This window comes from Suncus etruscus, chromosome 10 (assembly GCF_024139225.1).
Source record: "Suncus etruscus isolate mSunEtr1 chromosome 10, mSunEtr1.pri.cur, whole genome shotgun sequence".
Taxonomy (NCBI): domain Eukaryota; kingdom Metazoa; phylum Chordata; class Mammalia; order Eulipotyphla; family Soricidae; genus Suncus; species Suncus etruscus.
In genome coordinates, this window is record NC_064857.1 from 4,027,167 (window position 1) to 4,043,981 (window position 16,815).

The 16,815-nt window shown below is 36.2% G+C and overlaps 1 non-coding gene across 1 annotated transcript; it reads left to right on the forward strand.

Moving 5' to 3' along the window:
* The first annotated feature begins 7,651 nt into the window (after positions 1 to 7,651).
* LOC126021370 (small nucleolar RNA U3) lies at positions 7,652 to 7,861 on the forward strand. Its single transcript, XR_007499898.1, has one exon. It is a non-coding gene; the product is annotated as a small nucleolar RNA U3 (small nucleolar RNA).
* The last annotated feature ends 8,954 nt before the right edge of the window (positions 7,862 to 16,815 follow it).

Below are 16,815 nucleotides of genomic sequence, written 5' to 3' on the forward strand. Positions count from 1 at the left end.
ATTTTATATATTTTTATCCATACCGAACTGTGGTCCTAGATAATATGAGAGCTCTATTCCTATTTTTTAAGGGGAGCTCTCCATATTGCTTTACATAGTGTTTGAAAAAAGGTGACATTCCCTAATAGTGTATATGGGTTCCTCTCTCACCGCACACAACCTTGTCAGCATTCCCAAACTTTTTGATATAAGCCATTCTCACTGGTATAAGATGTCATCACATTATTGTCTTGATTTGCATCTTTCTGATTAGGAGCGATTAGGAGCACTTTTTCTCATGTTCACTGATCACTGAGGATCTTCTTTGGGGAAGTAACTATTCATCTCCTCTATCTCTTTTTGAACGTGACTGTTGAGTGTTATTGTTGTTGTCATTTGTGAAGGCTTTTTCTTAAATACTATCCCTTTACTAGTATTGTGTATTGTCATCTGTTTTCAAAAAGTATCTGCCCATCTCTTTGTGACTATTATTTCCTTGAATGATAACAGGTTTTTTTGTTATAATTTTGTTTTTTTTTTACATTTGTGGTTCAATATTTTTGGAGTATGTGATTTCTGTGATATAAAAGTAAATAAAAATGTGTTCCTGGTTTCTCTATTTACTAGTTTGTTGGTTACCATGACTTGACAGTGGCCATTTTGCTATAGCCTCTCTGCCATTTTCCAATCTTGCACCTGCAAGCTGTCTACGTGCTGTTTTGCTACAAAGCCCCTGAGCCAGCAGGAAAAAATGCAGCCACAAAAGTAATAAATAACCTTGTAGCCCAGAGGAGAGGAACACAGCCTGGTACCACTTCCAGGAATGAAGCTATACTCCCCTGGTCCACATTCTCGAGTTAACAAGGCATTCATTATTGTTTTGTGCAACACTGTCTTTACAAAGTTATTTCTTGAAAACTAGCCCCACCATAAATCTGTTAAGGGCTTAGGAATGTGGTTAGGCAGCCCCCACCCAGGGTCACAAGGTGTTTCCATGGAAACTGCTTATCCAGCATGACTTGCAAGATGTACTGCCCCCTACCCCACTGCCCACTTTCCATATTTGGGAAATGATTTACTTTCTTTGTTTCACTTAACCTGAACTGTGTTTGTACCTTATTTGGAATAATGAAGTGGCTTGCCCGCCAAAAAGATGATTGACATTGCCTTTTGCCTGCCCCCTTCACTTTCCCTATATAAGAAGGTGCAGAACCACATTAAAGTGCCTTTGAACAGAATATTCTGTCTTGGGTCATTTATGATTAACCTCTCTTAGATTTTTTCAAGGTGCGGTTGTGTGATCTGAGCTTTGCAAAATAAAGGTGCGGTTGTTCGTGAGCCTCTCGACCACTCTCCGCTGGCCTGGCCCCTCCGGGGGGCTTGCAGGTCCCGCACTAGTTTATTACTTTGGTAAATATAGTCCACTCTTGTGTGTTAATTCTCTAGTCAGCATTTTATTGTATTTGTTATTTCTATAACCTAGATTATAATCCCTAAATCTTAGGAATTTCCTTTATAAATTACATTGCCATATGCATTTATGAGTAGCATAATGTCATAGTAATAATTTTACTTATTATGTTATAATTTGAATTACTATATTTTTATAGTTGCTCTTATGAGCACTTCCAACATTACAATGATTGCATGTGTTGAGAATGAACAGCCTTGTATTTTTCCTGAGATTAAAAGAAAAATCTTTTTCACCATTTACAGTATGTTGACTATTGGTGTGACAGTTCGTTCATTTCTGAAGTTGTGGGTTCTTAATAACTGTATGAAATATTTGCATGCAAAACTCAGATGCTAAAGAAGTTAAAGTACAGTTTAAGTAGATGAGCCTACTATGACAATGATAGCTTGAAACAATCACTCTGGATGAGAACTGGGTGCTGAAACTAGGTCAAGTGATATACATAATACCCCTTCAGTAACAATATTATAAATTATAGTGTCTAAAATTTGAGGAAAAAGGAAGACAGAGAAAGAACAGAAAACTCTGCTGAAAAATTAGACCGGGGGATACTTAGGGGTTGGCAGAGGGAACTAGGGATACTGGTTGTTGGTAATGCACACTGGTGAAGGGATTGGTGTTGGACATTGTATAACTGAAAATCATGAACATTTTTTTTATTGTATCACAAGATGATTTAACTAAAATAGTTATTAAAAAGTAAGTAGATGGGTCTGAATCCCACTCCAGATCTCACCTTTTTAATATATGACATCACTTATCCTGTTCCTTGGTGTCCTTGATGCTTGTCCAGATCACAATATTCAGGATTGCCCCTCACTGTTTGCTTACCTCCAGTGCACAATGGCCATTCTCTATCTACACCATTGTCTATCAATGTACCTTTTTCTGGCCTGAAATATTTTGCTATAACTCTATCATATATGTCCCCTGGCTGAAACCTGCTATTCCTTAACCTGTTGCTGAGCCTCTCCATGACTGTATCTTAGTGGTTCCCTAATCCCTTGGTTTTTCTTAGTATCTGTCTATGGGCACTTAAACTCAGGCGAGGTTCCTGCCATTCTCTAGTATGCCTGGGTATAAGTGAAGAGTCAAAAAAACTAACTTGCCTAGTTGGGGTCTTCTTTTTATTTGCTGCTATGTCCCCTCTACACCCAGTTATTCCATTATCTATTTTGACTGGATACATTTATGGAGAGATTTAAATTCCCAATTAAATCAACTAATTTACCAGACACTTTACCCTTTGTTTCTCATCATATGTGTTTCAAAACTGTTCATCTAAGATATTCTTTTCTGTGTGATATTCCCTCATAATCAAGATAACATTGTATTTATAAATGTGCTTGGAATTTTTCTCTTCTTTTGAGGTTTATGGAAGAGCTTCAGAACTACAGGAACCAATTTTCTTTTGAAAGCTTGGTGGAATTTGAGAATGAGGGCCAGAGAGATGAGTTAAGGTGTTTACCTTGTTTCCTTCTGCCAACATTGGTTAGAATCTCTAGCATCACTTATGGTTCCCTGAGCACACCCAGTGATCATTTCTGAACACAGAGCTAGGAACTACTCCTGAGCATGACCAGGTATGATCCAAACACCACTTTCCCTTAGCCCACCACCATTACAAAATAAAAAAATCAATCAGGCCATGTAATCCTTGGCTATTGTTTGGAGGAGGCTGTTGATCATTGTTTCAATTTTGTAACTCATGATCATTTGCGAAGCTACTAAAGATGGCATGAGCCTTCCAATAGTCACAAAGAATGGTGTTTCTTTGTACTTTCTTATTTTACAGCCCATTATAGTTGACTATTAATAACTGTGTAGCAAAATTATTGTTCAGTCTCATGTCAAATTCTGGGAAATATGACAAAATAATTAAAAAATAAAGCAAGTGCATTTTCTCAGAACTACCTATAATAGCGTATATAAATAACAGGTGCAATTATTTCTTTCCCACTTTGCCATTGAAGTTACCCAATTGCTCAGGGGCAGCTTTTGAACCAACTGAAACATTAGAGTCTAATGCAGTATTTTCCAGGCTGACTGTAGGAGTAGCCAGATGTAAAATTGCTGTTGTTAAAAACTGAAAGTATTTTTGAGATATTTGATATTTTTATTCAAACAAAAAGGTTCTTCTGTAGGTGGAAAACCAAATGTTATGCAGCATATAGAGCTGGATCCAGCATTTGATAATGATTGACATTGTTATAGTAGGTTATTTTAGTTTCATTTACACATATAAACTCTACTTTTTATTTCAAAGATAAACTAAATAGATTTAAGCTGTATTTAAGTGCATAGACATAATCCCTACCTAATTCCTATCACAGAAAAAATGTACTATATTTAACAGGGGTCCTCAAACTTTTTAAACAGGGGGCCAGTTCACTGTCCCTCAGACCATTGGAGGGTCTGACTATAGTAAAAACAAAACTTATGAACGAATTATTATGCACACTGCATATATCTTATTTTGCAATGAAGAAACAAAACAGATACAAATACAATATGTGGCCCGCGGGCCATAGTTTGAGGACCACTGGTTTGATGAGATATTTAAAGTTGATAAACACTTCCTACAGTGTACTTCTGTTATTAGTCACTAGGTAAGGAAACCTAGAAGATAAATAGAAGTTTTGTTCTCAGAACTCAGTCTTCACTTCTGTGCTTTCTTTGCATACTCATAAAAATATAATTTATATGTTGTAGGAAAAAGCAAGCATAAATAAAAACATAGGAAAAAGCAAAATAAAGCAAAGCAAAAGTCAAACAATACAAACCGTAGGATGCCATGAAGGCTTTAGCGTCTTTCACCTTCTCAAATTGAGATAATGATCATTATGCAGAGTACATCACTAAAGAAAAAAAGGACTTGCTTGAAAATAATTCACGGAAAAAAATTTACTTTGTGCAAGTACTTGCATATACATACATGCACATGTATATTTACAAACGCATTAGGAAACTGTTGTTTCCTACTAGTATCACATTTTGATAGCTTTCTGACGGCCTATAGATCCTCAAGCCACATTATTTAATTTGGTTGTTAGAGATTAATGGTGCATGTATAAATTATTAGTGATTTGACATATGCATGCTCCATGAAAAATAGTTGGAGAAGGTTGGAGTACAACTGGCAATGCTCAAGAGTTACTCCTGGCTCTGTGCTCAGGTATCAATCCTGATCATCTCAGGGACACCCTATGTTGTGCCAGGGATTGAATTTGGGTTGGCCATATGCAAGACAAGCATCATACATACCATAATATGTATTTGGCCTGCCAATAAATTACAATGCACTATGTGATTGTATGTGTAAAATGTTGTTCTCCAATTTGTTGATTTTTCTTTTATTGTCAAACTTATGGTCAGAGAATTTTGCCAAATTATATTTAAGTACGCTTGCTATTATTAAATTGGCTTCCTGGGTCTAGGCATCCATAATGGCAATATGTTTACTTTCTACTTTTCCTGGTAGAAAAAGTAAATATGCCATATGATTTTAGTTTTCTAAATAGCAGCTACATTTTATACCTAAAAAGTTGATGATAGAATCCTTGGAAATAGTCCATTGGATGAAATGAAAACAGTTGTGATAACTTTTTTCTCTCCTGTTCCCAACGCAGCTCTCTCAGAGAAATGAGGATGGGGGTGGAATAGGGTGGGAGTTGAAAAGAAAAGATGAATTTTGTTTAGCAAAAAAGCCAGTCTTGGGTGATTCATTCCAAATTGCCTATGAGAACTGTCATCTCACAGGCAACCTATTCTCATAAGACTTCCCGACCCACTCTGCAAGATATTAAAAGAAAGTTTTCTGCAAGATAAACAGTTTATCTTTGAATACAGCACAGCTCTATTTTCCTGAAAAGAATAATTCATCAGTTATGCTATTCTTATTGCTGAAGTCCTAAGTTAGAACTGAAGGAATTTCTCAATATTTTTCTAATTAATTAGGAGGAGATAAAATGCAATGGGCAGCTAGAGTAGAAGCTTATGTTGTTTCTACTGCGTGCTCTGTGCATGCATCTCGGAATTCTAGAATGCAACCCCACCTTGATGTAAATTTTTTGAAGATCAATGAAATTCCTTTAGTTTTTACAAACTACTTTAGAAAAATAAATTGAGTTACTGCTGACAACGTTTCCAAAATAAAAGTTATATTTCTAAATTTCCTGCTTATTTAACTTCCTTTCTTGATTTTAATCGTCATTTGGGCTTTGTGGTGAGGAGTTACAATATTAAGCACAAGGAAGGGATAGAAAAAAGTAAATATATATAGGGGACAGAGCAATGGCTCAATGGTAGGACGTTTTACCTTGCACACGGCTGACCCAGGAAAGATCTTAGTTGGATCCCCGGCGTCCCATATGGTCCCCCAAGCCAGGAGCGATTTCTGAATGCATAGCCAGGAGTAACACCTGAGTGTCACCGACTGTGACCCCACCCCACCACCCAAAAAAGTAAATATATACTCTCTTTGGAGTCATCAATTTTTCTTGGAATCTTTCCAGGGTAAGTTTGTCATAATCATTTACTCTCCTTGAGAATTCTCTATACATTCTGTCTCTTACTTCATATTGTAATGTTATTATATTATTTTATTTTATATCATGTTATATTATATTATAAAATTAGGTGTACTTCTCAACATTTGATTCCTATAAAATCTCACTTTATTTTTAAATCATTTAGTTATTAAATAATAATAATCATTATGGTTGTCATTTTCTAGCTCTGACTTTTGTATGCAGCAGTAGTAAAATTAAGAGCATAATATAAGAACATTGCTGATTCAGACACGTTGGGCATACTTGCGTAATTGAAGCAAACATTTACTGTCAATTTTAACAATCCAAGTAGTTGATTCATTTCTAAAAATAATTTCACAGGTACAGAAGTAAACTTTCTGAAAAGAAGCCTTTTTTAACTCTTACATATGTTTTAGCTAATCATAGTTTCTTTTTATCCAACTATAAATTGTGTCAATTTCATTTTAAAGGAACAGGACTATAAAGCACTGAGTTTTGGATTAGGAATTTATGTTTTATATATATATATATAATTTATGTTTTATATATATATATATATATATATATATATATATATATCATTCTGAACCTTGAATGTGATCCTAACAAATTTGTTTTGGTTTTTGGTTTTTGGGTCACACCCGGCTGTGCTCAGGGGTGACTCCTGGATGTCTCCTCAGAAATAGCTCCTGGCAGGCACAGGAGACCCTATGGGACACCGGGATTCGAACCAACCACCTTAGGTCCTGGATTGTCTGCTTGCAAGGCAAACACTGCTGTGCTATCTCTCTGGGCCCGATCCTAACAAATTTTATTAGAGAAAAACAATCAATTGTCATTTGCTTCGAAAAAAATTTTATGTCCTTGGGGTTTGGAATATGGAGAAAGTAACATGGCCTTTAATTTCTCCCATTCAAGCAAAAAATAAGTTTAAGATGTTTTTATTCTAGAAGCATAAAGAAAAGAAGAATCTTTTAACAAAATTTCCAACTTTTATCCTTTTAATTAAGAGTCAGGAAACACTTCTAAAAATAAGGATCATATTTGACAGCATAGTTGTGTAGGAGAAAAGGAGCTAAAGTGAACTTGGGCTAGAAACTTAATAAAATTCTATTAAAAATGTTTTTTCATTTAAATGAAGACAATGGTAGCTGTGTTTTATATTGCTAATTAGCTTGAAATTAATTTTTATTGTTTTCTATAACCAAGTAAACAATTAATCTTGTAGGGGTAAACTGCTTTTTATTTGTACAAATGAAAAATTATTTGAAAATTATAGATTAGGTGGAAGTTTTAGTTCTCTGAAAGTTCATTGTACCTTCTTTATCTTGGTATTTTTTGAAACACTGAGATCCTGGTCTAGTGATATGTTTTATTATTTGCAATTTTGACAGGAGCAATTTCATTACGAGTATTGCAGGTTTGACTTGAGCTTTAAAAAAGTCTCACAAAGACTATACTTTCAGGGATCATTTCTTTTTTTTTTTTTTTTTTTTTTTTTGATTTTGGGGCCACACCCGGCATTGCTCAGGGGTTACTCCTGGCTGTCTGCTCAGAAATAGCTCCTGGCAGGCACGGGGGACCCTATGGGACACCGGGATTCGAACCAACCACCTTTGGTCCTGGATCGGCTGCTTGCAAGGCAAACGCCGCTGTGCTATCTCTCCGGGCCCTTCAGGGATCATTTCTATAGTATGTTACTAGAGAAGTTTCTCTGATCGTGTAGAGCACCCGAACCCACGAGGAGGAGTCAGAGCGTCCTCTCCTGAGCGTGAAGCCGGTTCTAGGTGTCGCTTCTGCGGCTGCCTTTTGCCATTGATGATCGTTCTTCCCTTTCTTTGGAAGGGATAGAGGGAGAGGATGCAGTCTGAGTGGTAAAAAAAAAAAAAAAAAAAAAGTCTCACAATTGTAATTGCATTTTATGAAGTGTGAAGCTATCTCTCTCTAGCTCTACTGTGTTATTTAATAAGAAAGGATATGGGGAACTTACATGTCCAATGAACAATGCACCCCCATGCAATAAAATGATTGTTCTTACACAAGAAAATACTGATGTCACATACTTACACATATTTAAAGGAAATAATGCTAAGTGTGCACAGAGTTTCTCTCTGTTTCTCTCTGTCTCTCTCTCTCTCTGTCTCTCTCTCTCTCTCTCTCTCTCACACACACACACACACACACACACACACACACATATTTACTGTCCTCTGAATAACGCAAATTCTTTTTTTTCCAATTTTATTTTATTTTATTTTTTAATATTTTTTATTTAAACACCTTGGTTACAAACATGATTGTGGTTGGGTTTCAGTCATATCAGATGACAACCCCCCCATCACCAGTGCAACATTCCCATCACCAATGACCCAAATATCCCTCCTCCCCTCCCTGCCCCTACCTGTACTCTAGACAGGCTTTCCACTTCCCTCATATATTCTCATTGTTAGGATAGTTCACAATGTAGTTACCATATTTCTCTAAACTCATCACTCTTTGTGGTAAGGTTCATGAGGTCGGCTGTAACGTCCAGCCCGCCTCTCTTTGTCTCTGAAAATTGTTGAGAAATGTCTTTCCTTTTTCTTAAAACCCATAGATAAGTGAGACCATTCTCCTTCTTCCTCTTTCTCTCTGACTTATTTCACTCAGCATGATAGATCCCATGTACATCCATGTATAGGAAAAATTTTTTTAATTTTTATTGTGGTCAAATGAATTACAAATCTTTCACAGTAATATTTAAGGCACATAGTGACAATGAATGAGGGGCATTCCCACCACCAGTGTTGAATAGCACATATTCTGTCAGACCACAATCAACCTAATGTCGCTGTCTGTTTGGTGAGGACTGAATGGTTTGAATTTTATTTTTACTGGCCGGTATTTTCTAAATTTTGCATATGTTATTCCCACAACTACCTAGATCACATTTTAATGATCTTAATTCTTGGTATAGGTTTACTTAATTTAAAACATACACCATCAAGTAGTTGCCATTAAATTTATTTTATTGTTTTCTCTCAATGTCTACCCTAAATTTATTCTCAAAACCCTGTCTATTCTGCTCATAACTTATCCCTTTAATTTAATACAAGTTATGTTTATTTGTTTGCTTGCTTTTTTAAAAAAAAATGGGTTTTTAGATCTGTTTTCATGGGGGGAAATAGAATATTTCTTCCACATTATCACCTCACCAAGAGAAGACTCCAACACCAAGTGACTGAGAAAGCTGACACAGTCCCATTGGTAGCTCTCAAATTCTCTGGACAGAGAATTCACAAAGTGAAGAAATAGAAACCATCATAGCGGCCTGTTGGTAGAGGCCTTTGGCTAGGTCTTCATATTGCCTTCTAATTAGATGTCTCTAGGTTGGTTCCTTTGGTTTAGATGTTTCCCCGTTGCCTCCTCATCTGGCTTTTTTCTTCCTCTTAGGGGTGGATTTTGTTTATCCCAATAAAGTCTGCTTTGGAGGCCTGGAGGAGAGACTGCCATCTTGGCTCGTGCTTCCATGTGGTGGAGTAACTGGGTTGTGGGTGAACAGCTTGCGGTGTGAGTGTCGGTCTGTGTGTGGATGACTCTCTCTCTTTCTCTCTCTCCTCTCTCTCTCTCTCTCTCTGTCTCTCTCTGTCTCTCTCTCTGTCTCTCTGTCTCTCTCTGTCTCTCTCTCTGTCTGTCTCTCTCTGTCTCTCTCTCTCTCTCTCTCTCTCTCTCTCTCTCTCTCTCTCTCTCTCTCTCTCTCTCTCTCCCCCCCCCCTTCTCTTCCTCTCACAACCCACCATTTCACAGTGGACTCTCCTCCCTTTTTCTTTCTTTTTCTTCTTTCTTTCTCTTTCTTCTTTATTTCCTTCTTTTCTTTTCCTTCCTTCCTTCCTTCCTTCCTTCCTTCCTTCCTTTCTTTCTTCTTTCTTTCCTTCTTTCTTTCAGTGTAGGTAGTCTCTCATTAGTTTAGGTAGTTACAGTAGTGTTGAAGCTTGTGGCATCAAGATGCAAAGTTACGATGCACCCCACCAGAATATCCTCCACCTTCCACTGGAATGAGAATGGGCTATACAAAATAGTGCTCAGGGATCAAACCAGGCAGTGCATGAAGAAACATATATGATACCAGGGATTGAACCAGGGTCAAAAGCGTGCGAGATAAGGTCACTATCTTCACCATTTTTTGACTTTGATTAAGTAATAATCTTTACAGAGCAAATGGATAAAGCAAAATCATATAAATATATTTTGCCTTATTTTTTGCTTTTGGGGTCACACCGGGTAGTGTTCAGGGGGTACTCCTGGCGATGCTAATGGGACATAGAGAAAGTCAGTGACGGAATCCAGTTCAGCTACCGGCAAAGTAAACACTCTACCCACTGTGCTATCACTCCAGCCCTTAAACTTTCTTTTTTGAATGAAACATTAAAAGAATAACAGGAAGTACTAAGGATGAATATTCTGCTCTGCAACGTTTACAGAAAAGCAATCACTCCGATGTACGTAGACTCAGTCATTACAAATCTGTGCTTGTTCATATGCCAGTTGCAAGGTTTATTACGATTTGTTACCATTTTTGTTACAATTTGCATGATGTCAAAGTAGGTTTTACATAAACCAACACTGAAGTTAAGATTTTTATGGCAGAGAAGCAGAAAAAAAGTAAATCTGGTGATAAAACAAGTAAACCCAATGATAAAACCATCTCGATAATCTAAAATGACTGCTTATCTATCTCATATTCACCTCATCATTATGTACTTAATATTTTTTTTATGCTAAATTTCTTGAACAAATATACAGGACTAACCACATTCAGTGCTGCTCATAAAGACTACAAAATAACAGAAATAAAACTTTATATTTTATTCGATTTATACCATAGTATATTTAGAGTAATGTGTTTTGAAGAACTAAATGTGTAGTTGTCTTTTAAATTAAAATAAGTAACCTATAGAATATCTGCACTTTGAACAGACATATGATCAATGTAATTTCAACCGAAGTGCTGTAGGCCTAGGCAGAACTTAGCAGTGAGAAAAGACAAAAAAATATTGATTGAAGACTCCCTTAAAACATTGACTAGTTTATCTCCAAGACTTCTTCAAAGTCTTTAAGTAGTCTATGATCACCCATTACAAACAAGACAACAAATGACCAAAAATGTGAGAAAAATAAGATAATAAACACTATAACAATAATAAATGATTCATTTATATTGTGGAACATTTTTCTCTATTTCAGAGCCAAGGGAGGTATAAATTATGACAGCTATATTGGTGATATAAAAGGAGAGGGTTTAATGAAGTTTGTCCTTTAACTCTCTCCCACTGTAGCTTATATTTTTAATCATCCTAAAAGTGCTAAAAGTGAAATATTTTTGTGACTATAATAATACATTTCTTAAACTCATAAAAATTGATTTCTGTCTGAATAAGGAGAAATAATGACAAATGCTTTTATTTTAGAATACTAAGAATTTGTTTTATAAATGCATATATATTTTATTTTTTGTTTTTATTCTTAGGAGACAGCCAACAAAAGTTATATGAAGAAGAAATACTTCTATTTTATTTTATTTAGATGGATATAAATTAAAAACTAGGTGTGTCAAGCTTAAATTTTTAATCAACAATTATTAAAATTAATAAGAGAAAGTGATTAGACTTAGAGGATGATGCCAAATCTATCTCTATGTATCTTTTTTAAAATATCAATGAAATATATATGTGATATAGTATTTGAGTCTATATCTTTTCTTTCTTCACATATATAAATCTTAAGGCCGAGTGATAGTGCAGCAAGTAGGGCATTTGACTTGCACACAACCTAATCATGGTTCAATCTCCAGCACCACCTATGATGCCCTTATCCCTAAAAAGAGTGACCCTGAACAAAGAGCCAAGAATAAGCCCTGAGCACTATTGGCTGTATGTCAGTATTTTTCAAAAGTATATTTAATTCTTGGAGCCAGAGCGATAACACAGTGGTAAGACTTTTGCCTTGCATGTGGCTGATTCAGGTCGGACCTCGGTTCGATCCCCAGCATCTGATATGGTCCCTGGAGTTTGCCAGGAGTAACCCTTGAGCATCACCGGGTGTGGCCCAAAAGAAAACAAAACAAACAAAAAAGAAGAATATTTAACTCTTTGCACAAAAAATGCTATGTAGTTTAAGCATCATTAATTTAAGAATTATTCATATATAATTATTAGTAATATTTAGCTGGTGAATAAGGCTTGATTATAGATTTCTATACTCATGCTACATTTTTTTTCAGTGTTACCACATTCATTCTTAGTTTTATGCCTCTTGCCAATCATTCCTTTTCTTTTTTCTTTTTTAATATTTTTTATGTTTAAATAAAAATAAAACCTTGGTTACAAACATGATTGTGGTTGGATTTCAGTCATATCAGATGACACCCCCCCATCACCAGTGCAACATTCCCATCACCAATGACCCAAATATCATTCTTTTTCATGCCAATCCAATATCCCAAATGCACTTTAAATCTGACATATTTGATTTATATATCTACTTGTCACATTATCTTTCTATTTAGTAATTTGCATGAATTATATGCCAAATGCTTAGATTTAGACATCCTCTATCAGCTTAATTTGGATTCTGGCTCCAGGTTTGTCACCATAGCAGAAAATATATCGGCCAGCGATGCTGTCATGCAAAGGCTGGGTTAATTCCCAAGAAAACCTTACTTGCGGTTGTTGACTTTAGGGATCTTTCCCAGAAGGATCTATTCACAAGACTTATGACTTTTAACTCCCCCAGAATGAGTGATAGGAGATCAATTTTTATAAATAATATCAAATTTTTGAGCCACAATCCAAGATTTCTTCATTCAATGTCAGAATTACATTTTTTTTTGTTTTTTTTTTTTTTTTTTGGCCCACACCTATTTGATGCTCAGGGATTACTCCTGGCTAAGCGCTCAGAAATTGCCCCTGGCTTGGGGGGACCATAAGGGATGCCGGGGATTGAACTGTGGTCCTTCCTTGGCTAGCGCTAGCAAGTCAGACACCTTACCTCTAGCGCCACCTCACCGGCCCCAGAATTACATTTTATGCATAAAATTTGTGACATCTAGGGAGTCAGAATAAAACTTGAAAATTTATTACTGAAGATTAAGTGAAGAAAATCAAAGCCATTTGTCTTCTATCCAAAAGTATAATATAATTAGAATATTAAAAGTTTTTTAATGTTTAAAATATTTTGGGGAGGCTTGGGTCACATCCAGCAGCGCTCAGGAGTTACTCCTGGCTCCACACTCAGAAATTGCCCCCCGCAGGCTCAGGGGACCATATAGGATGCCAGGATTCCAACCACCGTCCTTCTCCATGCAAGACAAACGCCTTACTGCTGTACTCTGTCAGGTCCCTGTTTAAATTATTTTTAAAGATTAGAAGTTCTTCTAAATAGTATCAGTAAATAGGAGAAGTAGAAAACAGAAGTTTTGTCATTGTGAGAACTAAATAAATTGTGTACTCTAAGATTAAACAGATTCAATAACACATATTTATTTTGTGCTCATATAGCAGAGATGCCTTGAAAACAAAGATAAACAACCCCAAGAAATGCAGGTCAGCTACCTACACTAATCAATCTTTCAGATAATTTAGAGCATTCTTGAGAATTTTCTTTATCTCCTTACCCATTCAGTGATTTATTTTATTTACCATTCTGAGTTGCATAAAAGAAACTCATTTTTCATTTCCTGCCAGAAATGTAAGTCCAAAGAATTTCATTAATATAAATAAAATCTGATATCTCCAAATTAATTATAAAGTAATTTATTTAACAAGAACTAGTTTTTTTTTGTTTGTTTTTTGGGCCACACCCATTTGATGCTCAGGGGTTATTCCTGACTACGCGCTCAGAACTTGCCCCTGGCTTGGGGGGACCATATGGGATGCCGGGGGATCGAACCGTGGTCCTTTCCTTGGCTAGCGCTTGCAAGTCAGACACCTTACCTCTAGCACCACCTTGCCGGCCCCACAAGAACTAGTTTGTATCAGAAACAGAGTCTAGGACCAGAAATACAAAATATTTATTTAAAATTTTCAGCAGCAAGTATTGTGGTAGGATAGAGTGTACAGTTGAAAATGGGAAAGTGTACTATAGTCAAGTTGCAAGAGCCTGCTAATACAGAAGCTGAATTTTCAGTAAAAGCAATCAGACACCACATAGAATTCTTGTTAAATAGTAAGGCACCTGGTTTACAGGCTTTGTAAGGATAGTTACAAAAGTTGACTTCATTCTGCTTCAATTGTCTAATCTAGTTTGGTGAGAACTTGATCACTGTTTTGCCACTTGTAGTTACAAAAGACAATCTTAAGCAATTCTCTAGTAAACTCAAGCTGGTTTAATATGTAAGTTCTTAAGTGGAAAGTGATTTCCTGTTTCAGGAATGTCACTTGTATCATCATATTATTTTCTATGAACACAGATAGGTCTTATTTCCCTGCATTGTTTGACCTCTGCTTGGTTAGGAGAAAACAGTCAGCTTTCACTACTCGGCTTGCAAGGACTTGCATAGGAAAAGTTGTTGGCTCTTCCTTGTCATGCTGTTCCCAACAGAGGGAACCTCATAGAGCAACTGTTCTGGGCATTCTCCTTGAGGAGAAAGCTTTGGAGACACCACTTCAGAGATGGAGAAGAACAACACAAAGAGGGGCGCCATCTCCCCCATAATCAGTGTTTAATTTCAGGCTTGATTACACGCCATTCCTCCTCCCTCCCAGAGAACTCTGATTAAAGGAGATAATAATACGTATTAACACTGCATTGCTTTTGAGCCATTTCTAAGCCCTGATGATAATGTATGTGTATCTTCTCCCTGGCATCTCATTCACTCCCAGCTATGCTTTTGCTATACCCTATCTCGCTGGAGATATCCCATTTCCTCTTGTGCAAGATAAACATTGTTAGAATGGAATAAAGTGTTTCTGGTCATCAGCCTGAGACCCATTCTTTCCCGGTCCTCAACTAGGAGTACCGTCCTTGGTCCCAAACGCAGAACATGCCATGACAATGAAGCTAAACGCATCTTCAAGGAGGAAACACCATTGACAAAAAAAAAAAGTGGAAGCAAAGATAAAGAAATAGGACTACATTAAACTAAGAAGCTTCTGCATCTCTAAGGAAATTGGTGACTAAGATGTAAACACTAAGCCAGGAGTGGGAGAAACGATTTACCCACACATCTACTAAGAGTTAATATCTAAGATATATAAAGCACTGGTTAAGTTTAACAAGAAAAATACATCTAACCCCACCCAAAAGTGGGAAGAAGAAATGAACAGACATTTTATCCCAAAAGTAATAGATAGCCAGAAAGGCTCCCCATCATTAGTCATCAGGGACATGCAAACCAAAACACCAGTGATATACCATCTTACACCACAGAGACTGGGACACATCACACAAACAAAAAACAAGAACATCCGATGTTGGTTTGCATGTAGGGGGAAGTGGAATCTTATTCACTGCAAGTGGAACTACAGATTGGTACAGACTTTTTGAAAAACAATATGAATATTCCTCAAACACTAGACATTGAGCTTCCACATGATCCAGCAGTACCCTCCTAGAAATGTACCCTGGGAGCCCAAAAACACAATGCAGAAAAGGCATCTGTGCTTGTATGTTTATCCCATCACTACTTACAATAGCCAGAATCTATGTACATCACAGCACTTTGCACAATAGTCAAATCTAGATACAACACATACTCAGAGCCCAAGAATAGATGAATGACTAAAGAAACTTTGGTATACCTTCACAATGGGATACTATGCAGCTGTTAGGAAAAATGAAATCATGAAACTTACTTATACATAGGTGGATATGGAGAGTATTATGTTGAGTGGAATGAGTCAGAGGGAGCAGGATAGACAGAATATTCATACTCATTTGTGGAATATAAAAAAAAGATAGTTTAGTATTAATAGCCAGAGACTATAGAGGGGTGAGCCAGGAGGACCAGTCTATTGTAGGAAGCTTGCCACAAAGAGAGGGAAGTGCGGTTAGGACAGAGGAGGGACTACTATGACCATGATAGTTGGAAATGATCACTCTGGAAAAGAACTCGGTGCTGAAAGTGATATGTATGATACCCTTTCAGTAACAGTATTGCAAACCGTAGTGTCTAAAAAGAAAAACAGGAGAGGGGAGGGAGAAAAAGAGAGAATAGAAAGTGAAAGAGAAGAAAGAAAGAAAGAAAAGAAGAAAGAAAGAAAAGAAAGAAAGAAAAGAAAGAAAGAAAGAAAGAAAGAAAGAAAAAGAAAGAAAGAAAAAAAGAAAGAAAGAAAGAAAGAAAGAAAGAAAGAAAGAAAAGAAAGGAAAGAAAGAAAGAAGAAGAAAGAAAGAAAGAAAGAAAGAAAGAAGAAAGAAAGAAGAAGAAAGAAAGAAAGAAAGAAGAAAAAGAAAGAAAAAAGAAAGAAGAAAGAAAAAGAAAGAAAGAAAAAGAAAGAAGAAAGAAAGAAAGAAAGAAAGAAGAAAGAAAGAAAGAAAGAAAGAGAGAAAGAAAGAAAGAAAGAAAGAAAGAAAGAAAAGAAGAAAGAAAGAAAGAAAAAGAAAGAAAGAAGAAAGGAAAGGAAGAAAGAAAGAAAGAAAGAAAGAAAGAGAAGAAAGAAAGAAAGAAAGAAAGAAGAAAGAAAGAAAGAAAGAAAGAAAGAAAGAAAGGAAAGAAAGAGAAAGAAAGAAAGAAAGAAAGAAAGAAAGAAAGAAAGAAAGAAGAAGAAAGAAAGAGAAAGAAAGGAAAGAAAGAAAGGAAAAGAAAGAAAGAAAGAAAGAAGAAAGAAGAAAGAAAGAAAGAAAGAAAGAAGAAAG